Here is a 14360-nt window from a genome sequence, read left to right as displayed (position 1 = left end):
AGGCATCCAATCAGTAATCAGATTTCAACAGTAGCAAAGCATCTATTGGCTGCTATGAGCAACATCACCGGTAATGTCTTACTCCAGTTTTTACACATTGTGATAAATATACCCCTTAGTATCTTACTAAGTATATTAATAAAAAATTTGGCCCCCTTATGTGATTGAGTTTGACACCCCTGATATAAAGCAATCAATAACCGATACAAGAGGGGAAGAGAGCCCTGCCCAAAAGAGCTTACACTCTACAAGGAGTAACATATAAAGCAACCAATAACCGATACAGGAGGGGAAGGGAGCCCTGCCCAAAAGAGCTTACACTCTACAAGGAGTAACATATAAAGCAATCAGTAACCGATACAAGAGGGGAAGAGAGCCCTGCCCAAAAGAGCTTACACTCTACAAGGAGTAACATATAAAGCAATCAGTAACCGATACAGGAGGGGAAGAGAGCCCTGCCCAAAAGAGCTTACACTCTACAAGGAGTAACATATAAAGCAATCAGTAACCGATACAGGAGGGGAAGAGAGCCCTGCCCAAAAGAGCTTACACTCTACAAGGAGTAACATATAAAGCAATCAATAACCGATACAGGAGGGGAAGGGAGCCCTGCCCAAAAGAGCTTACACTCTACAAGGAGTAACATATAAAGCAACCAATAACCGATACAAGAGGGGAAGGGAGCCCTGCCCAAAAGAGCTTACACTCTACAAGGAGACATACAGAGTAACATATAAAGCAACCAATAACCGATACAAGAGGGGAAGGGAGCCCTGCCCAAAAGAGCTTACACTCTACAAGGAGTAACATATAAAGCAATCAATAACCGATACAAGAGGGGAAGAGAGCCCTGCCCAAAAGAGCTTACACTCTACAAGGAGTAACATATAAAGCAATCAATAACCGATACAAGAGGGGAAGAGAGCCCTGCCCAAAAGAGCTTACACTCTACAAGACACCCCTATTCCCTTTGGCACAGTCCCCATCTAATTGTTGTTGCCCCTGGATGCAGGTTCCCTGTTTGGCCCCTGGGGGAGTAATTGCAGCACTGAGCGCTTAGGGTGACAACTCCCAGCAACCCCCGGCAGGCATATTGCCTTTAGTTATTCTCCCTCTAGTGAGTAGTATCCAAAGGGTTAACTGATGGATCCCCTGGAATATCTGTCAGCGATGGATTGAGTAGATAAATAAAGCAACAAGAATTCCTTCAAACAATGAACTTTGTTTATTCTCTCCGGTAGGATCAATACTCGGCTCAATGGTTTATCCAGTATAATTGTATAAACCTTCCCAGGCAGGGTATGATATCAGGCTCAATATAAGTTCTATAGAGTTGGTGTCCCTGCCTTAGTGCAAATCCGCAGGAATCTCACACACTGGGGCTCATTTATCAACACTGGGCAAATTCACCCATGGGCAGTAACCCATAGCAACCAATCAATGATAGACTTTTTTCAGCCAGCTGCATGTAGCGCAATGAATTCAACAATTTGATTGGTTGCCATAGGTTATTGCCCATGGGTAAATTTGCCCAGTGTCGATAAATGAGCCCCACTGTGTCCCTGAACTCAACCACTTGAATCCCTAAGATGTGGCCCTTGTACACAGCAGGGTTCTAACCCTCTGTTTTCCTTGTTGGAGCTTTGAGCTGCTCATACTATCTATCTGATCCTTCCCTCCTGAAGTGACTATTACAGAACTAATCTAACACTAAGGGTGAAGACACACAGTGCTACTTAGTAGCAGCTACTAGTGATGAGCGAATCTGTCCCGTTCCGCTTCGGTCTATTTTTCTTGTCGCCCACGCTATTTTGACGTGACCACGCCTTTTTGACACGATAGCGCCCAATTTGATGCGATCAAGCTCAATTTGACGTGACCGTGCCCTTTTTTTGACGCAACAGCGCCCTTTTTTGACGCAACCAATTTGATCCATGCCTGCCGAAAAAATTTGCTCATTACTAGCAGCTACTTTTTCATGGCTACTAAACCCCAGAAAATCCCCTGCCATAGACAATACTGAGAATTGCCTCTGCTAAAACACATTCATTACAATTATCAGTAAATGATCAGCATTGTCTATTTTAGTAGCCATGACAAGTAGCTGCTACTAGTAGCTCTGTGTGTCTTCACCCTAGGGCTAATGCCACATGCAGCTACTAGTAGCAGCTACTTGTCGTGGCTACTAAGCTAGACAATGCTGATCATTAACTGATAATGGAGTTAACTGGCGTTTAGTAGCCATGAAAAAGTAGCTGCTACTAAGTAGTTCAGTGTGTCTTCACCCTATATTTTCTAACCTATAACCACCTCCCGGTGAGGTGAGGTCCCAGGAAAGATCTTGAGCACCTGTAGCCTCTTTTTTTTTTATTGTGGGTCAACTGCCACCTACTGGGTATTCCTGGAACTACATGGGAATTTACTTGTAACCTGGAATGGGAAATAGTTTTTTTCACACACACAGGTGTCACTGAATTATCGGGGTTACTGCACTAGGAATATGGTTTATTTCCCATCCCGCTGCCTGGATTGGTGACAATAGGAACTCTAAGGGAGAAATGCCTGAAGATGAAGCCAGGAAACAGGCCAGATCCAGAATCAGAGGAAACAATCTAGAACAATTTTGAATTAATAAATCTCCCCCAAAGTGTGATTTGCTCCCTGCGTGACGCACACAGACCTGTGTGTGATTATTTGACTCTGTCAGTGTGAAATTGAATCGAACCTCTTTCCCTCATGACGTTTATCTTAAAATTCTCCTATCAAACGATCTTTAATGCTTGTTATAATCCCGCGGCTGATTGGGCGCCAGGATCCTGAGGGGCAGGAATTATCACTAAACAATACTTATCATCATCATAGAAAGATGTCGGCAATTTATCCGCCCACATCTCCAGATTCAACTAAATGTACAAAATGATGTGGATTTGTAATTGGGCATAAAATAGTTCCCTGCCTGTACCATCCTGTACTAATATCCAGAAACCACTAACGAGCGGCTTTATTACAATCACACAAATTAATATCCAGAAACCACTAACGAGCGGCTTTATTACAATCCCACAAACGAGCACCGACTTGCAGCTCTTCTCTCATCTTGTGTCACTTTCTTTATATAATTTCTCTTTGTATAAATGAATCAGATGAAAGAGAGTCCGGACAGGACCCCATATAGAATGCAAAACCATTTTGTAATTTGCTTATAGTGAGCTCTTCTGAGCACATTTGCATTGTACATTCATTATTTGTGACTTCATTATAGCAGTTTAACACTGCCAATATCATTGTGTAACAGGAGCGCCCCCTGCAGTCCTGTCCTGGGCAGAATGGCAAAAGCTAAAGTTACTAATGCAAAAGGCATCTCCTAATCTACATTTATATATATATATATATATATATATGTATATATATATCAATGTATATAACATTGAAATGAAAAAATAATAAAACTAGCAATGTTGGAGTTTTTTTGGCCAGTGTTTCTGATCTGGAGGAAAAACACAAAACACGGTGTCTTTTTCATTGTCCTAAAACAAAGACAGTGCTTCAGTGCCCTATAAGTTGCAGAATTTAACTATAATGCCCTATGCACAAAGCCAGGTTCATACAGAATGGGTTTTCCAATATGGGAGTGAAAGAACTTGACTTGTCTGCACAGAGCCCTGACTTTAACCCAACCGGAAACCTATGGGATAAACTAAAACCTCGGCTGTGAGCCAGGCCTGATTCCCCACCTTAGGTGCTAAGCTCTTGGGGCTAACTTAAAGAAAATCCAATATCTAGTGGGAACCTTCCCATAAGAGATGGGGCAGTTATAGCAGGCTATATAGGGGCATATTTATTATAAAGGTATGGGATCCCTTATCCCTAAGCCCTATTAGGTTTATTTAATGGTTAAATGATTCCCTTTTCTCTGTAATAATAAAACAGTACCTGTACTTGATCCCAACTAAGATATAATTACCCCTTATTGGGGGCAGAACAGCCCTATTGGGTTTATTTAATGGTTAAACGATTCCCTTTTCTCTGTAATAATAAAACAGTACCTGTACTTGATCCCAACTAAGATATAATTACCCCTTATTGGGGACAGAACAGCCCTATTGGGTTTATTTCATGGTTAAATGATTCCCTTTTCTCTGTAATAATAAAACAGTACCTGTACTTGATCCCAACTAAGATATAATTACCCCTTATTGGGGCAGAACAGTCCTATTGGGTTTATTTAATGGTTAAATGATTCCCTTTTCTCTGTAATAATAAAACAGTACCTGTACTTGATCCCAACTAAGATATAATTACCCCTTATTGGGGGCAGAACAGCCCTATTGGGTTTATTTCATGGTTAAATGATTCCCTTTTCTCTGTAATAATAAAACAGTACCTGTACTTGATCCCAACTAAGATATAATTACCCCTTATTGGGGACAGAACAGCCCTATTGGGTTTATTTCATGGTTAAATGATTCCCTTTTCTCTGTAATAATAAAACAGTACCTGTACTTGATCCCAACTAAGATATAATTACCCCTTATTGGGGACAGAACAGCCCTATTGGGTTTATTTCATGGTTAAATGATTCCCTTTTCTCTGTAATAATAAAACAGTACCTGTACTTGATCCCAACTAAGATATAATTACCCCTTATTGGGGCAGAACAGCCCTATTGGGTTTATTTAATGGTTAAATGATTCCCTTTTCTCTGTAATAATAAAACAGTACCTGTACTTGATCCCAACTAAGATATAATTACCCCTTATTGGGGGCAGAACAGCCCTATTGGGTTTATTTCATGGTTAAATGATTCCCTTTTCTCTGTAATAATAAAACAGTACCTGTACTTGATCCCAACTAAGATATAATTACCCCTTATTGGGGCAGAACAGCCCTATTGGGTTTATTTAATGGTTAAATGATTCCCTTTTCTCTGTAATAATAAAACAGTACCTGTACTTGATCCCAACTAAGATATAATTACCCCTTATTGGGGGCAGAACAGCCCTATTGGGTTTATTTCATGGTTAAATGATTCCCTTTTCTCTGTAATAATAAAACAGTACCTGTACTTGATCCCAACTAAGATATAATTACCCCTTATTGGGGGCAGAACAGCCCTATTGGGTTTATTTAATGGTTAAATGATTCCCTTTTCTCTGTAATAATAAAACAGTACCTGTACTTGATCCCAACTAAGATATAATTACCCCTTATGGGAGGATGAACAAGCCTTTTGGGTTTATTCAGTATTTAAATGATTTTTAGCAGATTTATAGAGATCCAAATCACGGAAAGATCCCTTATCCGGAAAACCCCAGGTCCCGAGCATTCTGGATAACAGGTCCCATACCTGTAGCGTGTAAGCCAAAATCCCCGGTGATATTGCCCATAGCAACCAAATTGCAGTTAGATTGCTACAGTCACCTATACGTTAGAAAACCAAAGAATAAGATATGATTGGTTGCTATGGGCAACATCTCTGGTGATATTGGCTTACACACTGTAATAAATATGCAAACCTACCTCGGAATGTTCCAGGCTATGGAGAACATCTCTAACTTGGGTATTTCCCAACAGATATACATTTGGAGAACCATATTCAAAAGTTTCTTTTCTTACCCAGTAGCCATTAATCCTGGAAATCCGGGGGGGGGGGGGGGGGGGGGGTAGGTTTTTCCTGAGAATGCCCCCCCTGCCTGTAAGTGCAAACGTTAGGTGAAATCCAGGCTTCCCCTTTGAGAGAAAGGGAACATACAGAACCACGCGGCCCAGTGGGCTCATTACTGACAGAGGGAAATAGATGTGAAAGTGAGAACCAGACGGCACTTCTGCCATAAACACACGTAAATAGCACTAACTGTCAGCTACGGGGCTCATTACTGACATGTAACCGCTACCAGCAAAATCTGTATTTTACTGAAGTGAAACCCTGAGACAATCCAGGCTCCCATTCTCTGCTCATTCCAGCAAATAATATCAATCTATGCAAGAGTTAAATAGAGGCTGTTCCTGCCTTATATAGGAAAAATGGCTTGTTTAGTACAGATGTGCAGGTCAATATTTTGTATTTATAGACCCGCCCCATATCTAAAACCACAGAGGGCGGGGCAGGCAGGTGTAAATAGAGGCTTCCTGGGGTGAAAGATGGGCAGTGCCAGGTTGTGGGAGGGAATGGTGGCAGCTAGAGCTCATTCCAAACCCACCCACAACCCGCTAATATTGTGTGAGTGTCGACCCGAACCCTTCTGACCCATCTGGGTTTTGGGCGGGCCTACAAGTCAATACAATAGATCCCTTTAAAGGCAATTCAAGCAATAGGAATTACCCTTTTATATAGATAATAGATGTGAATTAAGGACGTCCCTAGGCTTGTGCCCTGCTGTGGCCCAGGGGTCTGGGGGTGCCAGTTGGGCACTAACCCCTTCCTTCCACCTTGGTAATTACATGGCCTACACTTATTTCTCACCATCTAAGGGAAGCTCAGCAGAAGCTGCCCTCACACTAAAGTGCCGTTATCGGAGAGATCCCCCTCATTGGCCAAAGACACCCACAACACATTTCCTTATATGGGCTTCCAGGGAATCCCCTCCAGCTTGATTGACACCTACTTCTAGAACCTTCAACTAAGAGAATATCCTGAGCAAAGTCTCTAGTGATGATAGTGTAGACAGTGTAGTTAATAGTGTAGACAGTGTAGTTAATTTAGTCTTGTGCTCCAACGAGGAGATATAGTGTTGGAAGTTCCCCGGTGGTTTATTATAGTCTGTAAGCCAACATCACCGCAAAAGCAACCAATCAGCAATTAGATTTGAACATCCACCTACAACTTAGAAAACAAAAGGAAAGATCTGATTAGTTGCTATGGGCAACATCACCGGTGGTGTTAGCTTATACTGTATAATATAATAGATATGCCCCCAAGTGTAGTGAAATTCTGATTGGACTCCCTTGGAGCACCCATGGGGCAGCCTGAGACAGTGGGGGACAATACCTGCAGGGCGTGTGAATAAACCCCAAGAGAACTCCTGGCTGCCTGATATATTGAATATACTGAGATTTACTGCTGCTAAATGTTAATACATTGTTTATTTGGGTCAGTAACCCCTGGCACCCTTCATTGTTTCAAATACTGGGGGGCTCATTTATAAACACTGGGCAAATTTGTACCTGGGCAGTGACCCAGAGCAACCAATCAGTGATTAGCTTTTTTCAGCCAGCTGCAGGAAAAATAATGAAAGCAAACATCTGATTGGTTGCCTTGGGTTACTGCCCAGGAGCAAATTTTCCCAACGCCAAGGCTTTTCTTCTATTGGAGTAACAACTTTAATATTATCTTTTTTCAGAGTAGTTACAACTATACACTCAGGGGGCATTTTACTAACATTTCGATTTTTATGGTTTTATAGTTATTAGAATCCACGAATGAACTCATTTACACAAATGACAAATGTAATTTATCAAAAGATCCGAACTGAAAAAGCAGACTAAAAAAAGACGTGAAAAAAAGCAAAAACCGCAACTTTTCCCTTTTGCTTCAGCCTTTCTGTAGCGTCAAATTCCCCCCCAAAAAACCTCTAAAACCAAGAAGCAAAGAGAGAGCTTGCAATTGTAAGAGACATCTACATGATCCTGACAGGTTTTAGATGATGTATTTTTCCATTCAGATTTGTTGCATAATAAATCTCAAAAAATTGTGTTTTGTTCTGTGATAAAATCAGGATTTGGTGTCAAAACACCCTAACTGAAAACATAGAGCATTAGTAAATACCCCCTTAACTGTGCCCTGCTCCCAATCCCTCCCAACCCTAACTCTAACCCCCAACCCTGAACCCTAAGCCTAACCCTAAACCCTAAACCCTAACCCCCAACCCCTAACCCCTAACCCTAAACCCTAACCCTAAACCCTAACCCCCAACCCCTAACCCTAAACCCTAACCCTGAACCCTAAGCCTAACCCTAACCCCCAACCCTGAACCCTAAGCCTAACCCTAAACCCTAACCCTAAACCCTAACCCCCAACCCTGAACCCTAAGCCTAACCCTAAACCCTAACCCTAACCCCTAACCCTAAACCCTAAACCCTAACCCTGAACCCTAAACCCTAACCCTAAACCCTAACCCTGAACCCTAAGCCTAACCCTAAACCCTAACCCTAAACCCTAACCCTAAACCCTAACCCCTAACCCCCAACCCCTAACCCTAAACCCTAACCCCTAACCCTAAACCCTAACCCTAAACCCTAACCCTAAACCCTAACCCTGAACCCTAAACCTAAGCCTAACCCTGAACCGTAAGCCTAAACCCTAACCCTAAGCCTAAACCTAAACCCTAAACCTAAACCCTAAGCCAAACCCTAAGCCTAACCCTAAACCCTAACCCCCAACCCCTAAGCCTAAACCCTAAGTCTAACCCTAAACCCTAACCCTGAACCCTAAGCCTAACCCTAAACCTGAACCCTAACCTTACTCTAAACCCTAACCCTGAACCCTAAGCCTAAACCCTAACCCTAAGCCTAAACCCTAAGCCTAAACCCTAAGCCTAAACCTAAACCCTAAACCCTAACCCTAACCCTAAACCATAATCCTAACCTTAAACCTTAACCCTAAATCATAATCCTAACCTTAAACCCTAAACCTTAACCCCAATCCTAAAACTAAACCATAGCCCTAACCCTAAACTATAATCCTAACCCTAGACCCTAACCCCAACCCTTAACCATAACCCTAAAACTAAACCATAACCCTAACCCTAAACCCTAAAACTAAACCATAACGCTAACCCTAACCATAACTCTAAACCCCGACCCTAAACCTAAACCCATAATTTTAAGAGTTGGTTATGCAGGGCAGGGCTGGCAGGGATAATACATGGAAATCCAGGCGTTACATCCAGAACCACATGGTTTTGTATTCATGTGAGGGGGCCATCACCTGAAACAGGTACTGTTTTTTCCTCTGCAGCCCAGGGGGAGCCCAAGCATGGCCGGGGGGGGGGGAATTGTCCTTTGAAGGGGTGACTATAAATGGTGCCTCTGCTTAGGGCTCTGCCATTCATCATGGCCAGCCACAAATGTTTTGGGACAAACCCATAGACACAGTTACTCAGCAACTCGCTCGGCTTCCCTTACGGGGTTTATAAAGGGCCTCGAGAGCCGGAGCTGGATATGATAATGAGCCGGATTTTATAGAATTCTGATAAACTGCACATAAACCTGGTTTCATGCACCGATGCACTAACTCAGCCTGTAAGGTGCAATATATGGGGTGCCCAGGTACAAGGGAGCCCTGGGGTGAGCATTAAATAATAAATAGAACACATATTGATACTGTGATCTGCACTACAGGGATAAAGGGGTGCAGAAATGATCCAGAGATGCACAGTTTATCTACATTTATACATTTACATACACACAGGGGAACTAATGCTAATAATTCAGTAAATTAGAAATATCACTGGTCAGTTCTTTGCTCCCAGAGCCAGGGCCTACCTCACTCTCTCTTAAAGGAACAGTAACATCACAAAATTAGATTAAAATATAATGTACAGTTGCCCTGCACTGGTACAGCTGGGGTGTTTGCTACAGAAACCCTACTATAGTTTATATAAATACCCCGCTGTGTAGCCCCGGGGGCAGCCGTTCCTGCACTGGTAAAACTGGTGTGTTTGCTACAGAAACCCTACTATAATTTATATAATAAGCTGCTGTGTAGCCCCGGGGGCAGCCATTCCTGCACTGGTACAGCTGGGGTGTTTGCTACAGAAACCCTACTATAGTTTATATAAATACCCCGCTGTGTAGCCCCGGGGGCAGCCGTTCCTGCACTGGTACAGCTGGGGTGTTTGCTACAGAAACCCTACTATAGTTTATATAAATACCCCGCTGTGTAGCCCCGGGGGCAGCCATTCCTGCACTGGTACAGCTGGGGTGTTTGCTACAGAAACCCTACTATAGTTTATATAAATACCCTGCTGTGTAGCCCCGGGGGCAGCCATTCCTGCACTGGTACAGCTGGGGTGTTTGCCTCAGAAACCCTACTATAGTTTATATAAATACCCCGCTGTGTAGCCCCGGGGGCAGCCGTTCCTGCACTGGTACAGCTGGGGTGTTTGCTACAGAAACCCTACTATAGTTTATATAAATACCCCGCTGTGTAGCCCCGGGGGCAGCCATTCCTGCACTGGTACAGCTGGGGTGTTTGCTACAGAAACCCTACTATAGTTTATATAAATACCCCGCTGTGTAGCCCCGGGGGCAGCCATTCCTGCACTGGTACAGCTGGGGTGTTTGCTACAGAAACCCTACTATAGTTTATATAAATACCCCGCTGTGTAGCCCCGGAGGCAGCCATTTAAAGATGAAAAAGGAGAAAAGGCACAGGTTGCATAGCAGATAACAGATAAGTTCTGTTGAATACAATGGGATTCTACACAGCTTATCTGTTATCTATTATGTACCCTGTGCTTGAATGGCTGCCCCTGTACCTACTCAGCAGCCTATAGTAACGATATTGAAGCACACACACCAGTTGTACCAGTGCAGGGTAACAATACACCACATTGTCATTCAATTTTAGATGTTACTGTTCCTTTAAAGCAGAAATCATGATACAAGTGGGGGTGCCTGACGCTACAACGAGGGGTAAAAATTTATTGATCTGAAACCAGGACTCACCTCCCAGTTCTCAAAAATAACTGGTTCCCACCTGGTCCGGCCTGGCTGCGCGGCGCCTGTCGGCGCATTATTTGCATGGTTCCACTGGAAGGAGCTGTGCCGGTTACACTGGCAGATAATACATGTATTTGCCCTTTAGGGGACTGGTGGGTAAACCCAGAATTTTAATAGCAAACCGTCACCCTGCGCTCTATTTATAGCACTTTGTCCTCGTCACTAAACAGAACCCTACAGATTGCTCTGCGCGCAGGAAACCACAAGCACCATAATAATCTCACAGCGATGTGTTGCTCTATGGACGTCTGTCTGTCCCTCTTGTAACTGCTCCTTCCCTCAGCCTGACGCCTGTCTCTCTGGGATGCAGCGATACTAAAGGGCAAGGTAAGGCTGCTGTTATATTCTCACTATAATTACTATATACAGTACTGCTGCTCCCAGCCCCCCGGTAGCCTTTGGCTGTTAGTGAGGGGCTACTGTTTCTTATGCATCCAGATGAACCATCACTGAGCTCCATAGTAGCTGAGGTTGAAAAAGACTCACATTAATGAAGTTCAACCTCATCCCAATAATTCTTCTACTTTATTACCGTAAATACAAACCCAACCCAAAATCCTCTCCCCATTATGTTTCAGGGTATAATTCTCATATAATGATCCACATTGCTCAGGGGGCTGTCGGAGTGATACCTACTGAACTGTCACCACTTGAGCGAGACTTTTACTGTATATTATTACTGTATAATACTGTATAATACTATTTAATATACTTTACTAAGGGGGGAATTTACGAAAAGTCGGCAAAAAAAGTCAAAACTTTTCTGAGATTTACTATGCGACAAAACTGTGATAATTCTGAATGTGAAAATACTCCGTCTAAAACCTGTTGGGATCACGTAGAAGCCAATGGCAGGTGTCTCTTTTGCAACTGGAAGATCTGAATTTTTGAGGTTTTCAGATTTTTGACGTTGGATTTTATCGAACGATACGGAAACGTCTCAGTTTTTCTGCAGCTTTTTCCCCCTACGTGAATTTTGATAGATGTCAGACATTCATGGAAATGAGTTTATTTGATATCTAGTATAAATAAATCTAAAGCAACTGGACTTGCTGAGTAATCATTGAAGATGTTTCACTACTCATCCGAGTAGCTTCTTCAGTTTATTTGATGTTTCAAAACAATAAAATTGAGGAGAAATTCAAGTTTTAGTAATTCTGCCTCCTCGGCCCTTAAATCGAATAATATTTTCCCCGTTTAGAAGTAGAAATTATAACCACGTGTTGCACAAGTGAATCAGGGGTTTCTCTAGTCATTAAAGTGCATTTGTTTCTTATTAAAATACTCTGTTGATTACAATACGAGCACCCCCATTCCATTCATCGGCAGGGTCGACTGGGCTGGGGGGGGCACCGGGAAACCCCCCGATACCTGTAACTGTTCCTCCCCTGCTGCCTTTCCACCCCTGTGGGGGGGGGGCTGGCGTGGAGCTAGCGGATTGGCGGCAGGGGCCCCTGAGCATGTGTTGGGGCCCCTGGGACAGCAGCCCTGTTGGGACTCGGACAACCAGTTCGAAACTGTTCATCAGAGAAGGGTAAAATACACTCAGAAAGTGGGAGCCACTACTACAAATCATCTGTAACTCAGTTATTAATGATAAGGCAAAAATATTTCTTAGAAACCTCTTTGAAGTTAGAAAATGTAATAAACTAAAATTTAAAAAAACAGCCTAAGGTGGAAAATAGGGGGAAACGTAGAGTAAGATGGTGGCAGTAGAGTCAAATGGTGAGAGAAGCTCAAGATGGTGGCAGTAGAGTCAAATGGTGGGAGAAGCTCAAGATGGTGGCAGTAGAGTCAAATGGTGAGAGAAGCTCAAGATGGTGGCAGTAGAGTCAAATGGTGGGAGAAGCTCAAGATGGCGGCAGTTGAGATGCCCGTATGTAGGGGCTGATATAAGCTGCTGATTTAGTCCCTTCAGACTGAGGGGCAGCTTATTGCCCAAGTACCGAGGCCTCCCAATGGCCCAACTGATAGCTCTCCAATAGGCCCACAGCTTTATCAGATCGTTGGTCACTTAGTTGGGCTTTATTGTTAGTTTATATAAAGGTTTGGGCATAAAAGGTCCACAATTGGATCAGTATGATTTGGCCAAACGTGTTAGTGACCAATAGGGCAGAGATCCTCTCGTCTGGCAGCTGCACTGTCACTGTTGTGGGCTAATGAAAGGCAAGCTCTTAGACAAAGGATTTCAGGGGTTGCTGGGAGTTGTAGTTTTAAAACAGCTAAAGGACCACAGGCTGATGGAGGCCGTAGTTTGTTCAACCCAAAGGTTTATCGATTTAGGAATATGGGCTTTGTAGGGTTTGCCATTCGTCTTGGTTTCCAAAATATTTCTATAATTATATGTAACAGTCAGTTTAATGGGACAGTCTGTCTGTCTGTCTGTCTGGGCACTAAATGGATTAGTGATGAGCCAATCTGTCCCATTTCGCATTGCTGAAAAATTCACGAAACGGTGAAAAACTGTGGTCAATAGGCGACTTTTTTTTACGTACAACATTGTTACGTGAGACTTTTTTTCTTACTCAAATGCATTAAAGTCAATGTGTTGTTTTGGCCACTTTTTTGTTTTTGTCTAGTTTTGTGAAACCATTCGCCGATGACAAAATGCAGAATTTTGGTGCAAATCCATGTCTGGCGAAATAACGTGCCCATCACTAATGATAATAGGTTATAGCTGTGGTTTCAAATGAACTGAATGGGAGCCTTAATCTACCTGTATTCCGTGTCGCCAATGCCGTATATCTGAGCGCCATCCTCAGCGTGGCATCAATTTCTGAATTCCAATTTCTTTCTGCAATTTTGATTAAAAACCTCAACATTTGGAAAGTTTTTGAATAATTTGCCTTTTTCTTCTGCCTCTTTGCAGCTTTCAAATGGGGGTCACTGACCCCGGCAGCCAAAACCTATTGCTCTGTGAGGCTCCAGTTTTATTGTTATTGTTACTTTTTATGAATTATCTTTCTATTTAGGCCCTCCTCTATTGATATTCCTGTCCTTCTTTCAAACCACTGCCTGGTTGCCTGGGTAAATTGAACCCTAGTAACCAAATAGCTTCTGAAATTCCAAACTGGAGAGCTGAGCACAAAACTTTAAATAATTTAAAAAAATGAAGACCAATTGCAGATTGTTTCAGAATAGCACTCTTTATAGCATACTAAAGGTTACATTGGAGGTAAAAAACCCCTTTAATAGAGAAGACCATGTATTGCTGTTGGGGAAGGAGAACAGAGTAGTGTGTTTATATCCCCAAGCCCCCCAAATGGCATGTCCATTGCTGTATTGGCCAGGGTGCCTGACTGGGACACAAATAGTCTGAATATACCCCTAGATGGGAAGCCCCCTTTGTGGGGTTGTTATACCTAATATATAATAAGGAGAATATTATTATGCTATACACTTTGTGCTAGTGGGGGTGAGCGATTAGAGATGCAGTTGAACGCCCTGCTAGGGGTCAGGGAGGCTAATTGGCTGCTTGTGGAGGTGTCAGTATTGCCTAGGCATTTTCAATATATGTTACTGCAATTGGCTTTCAAGCTGAAGGATAGAGTGTTCATGGAAAGGAGAGTTCATGGCTTCCATCAACCACCAAGGTTGTCCATTCTAAACTGCACCACCGACAGATGGCTTATACAGAC

The sequence above is a fragment of the Xenopus tropicalis genome, chromosome 5 (assembly GCF_000004195.4).
Source record: "Xenopus tropicalis strain Nigerian chromosome 5, UCB_Xtro_10.0, whole genome shotgun sequence".
NCBI lineage: Eukaryota > Metazoa > Chordata > Amphibia > Anura > Pipidae > Xenopus > Xenopus tropicalis.
The sequence above is the reverse complement of the archived record's forward strand: the minus strand, read 5'-3'. Positions refer to the sequence as shown.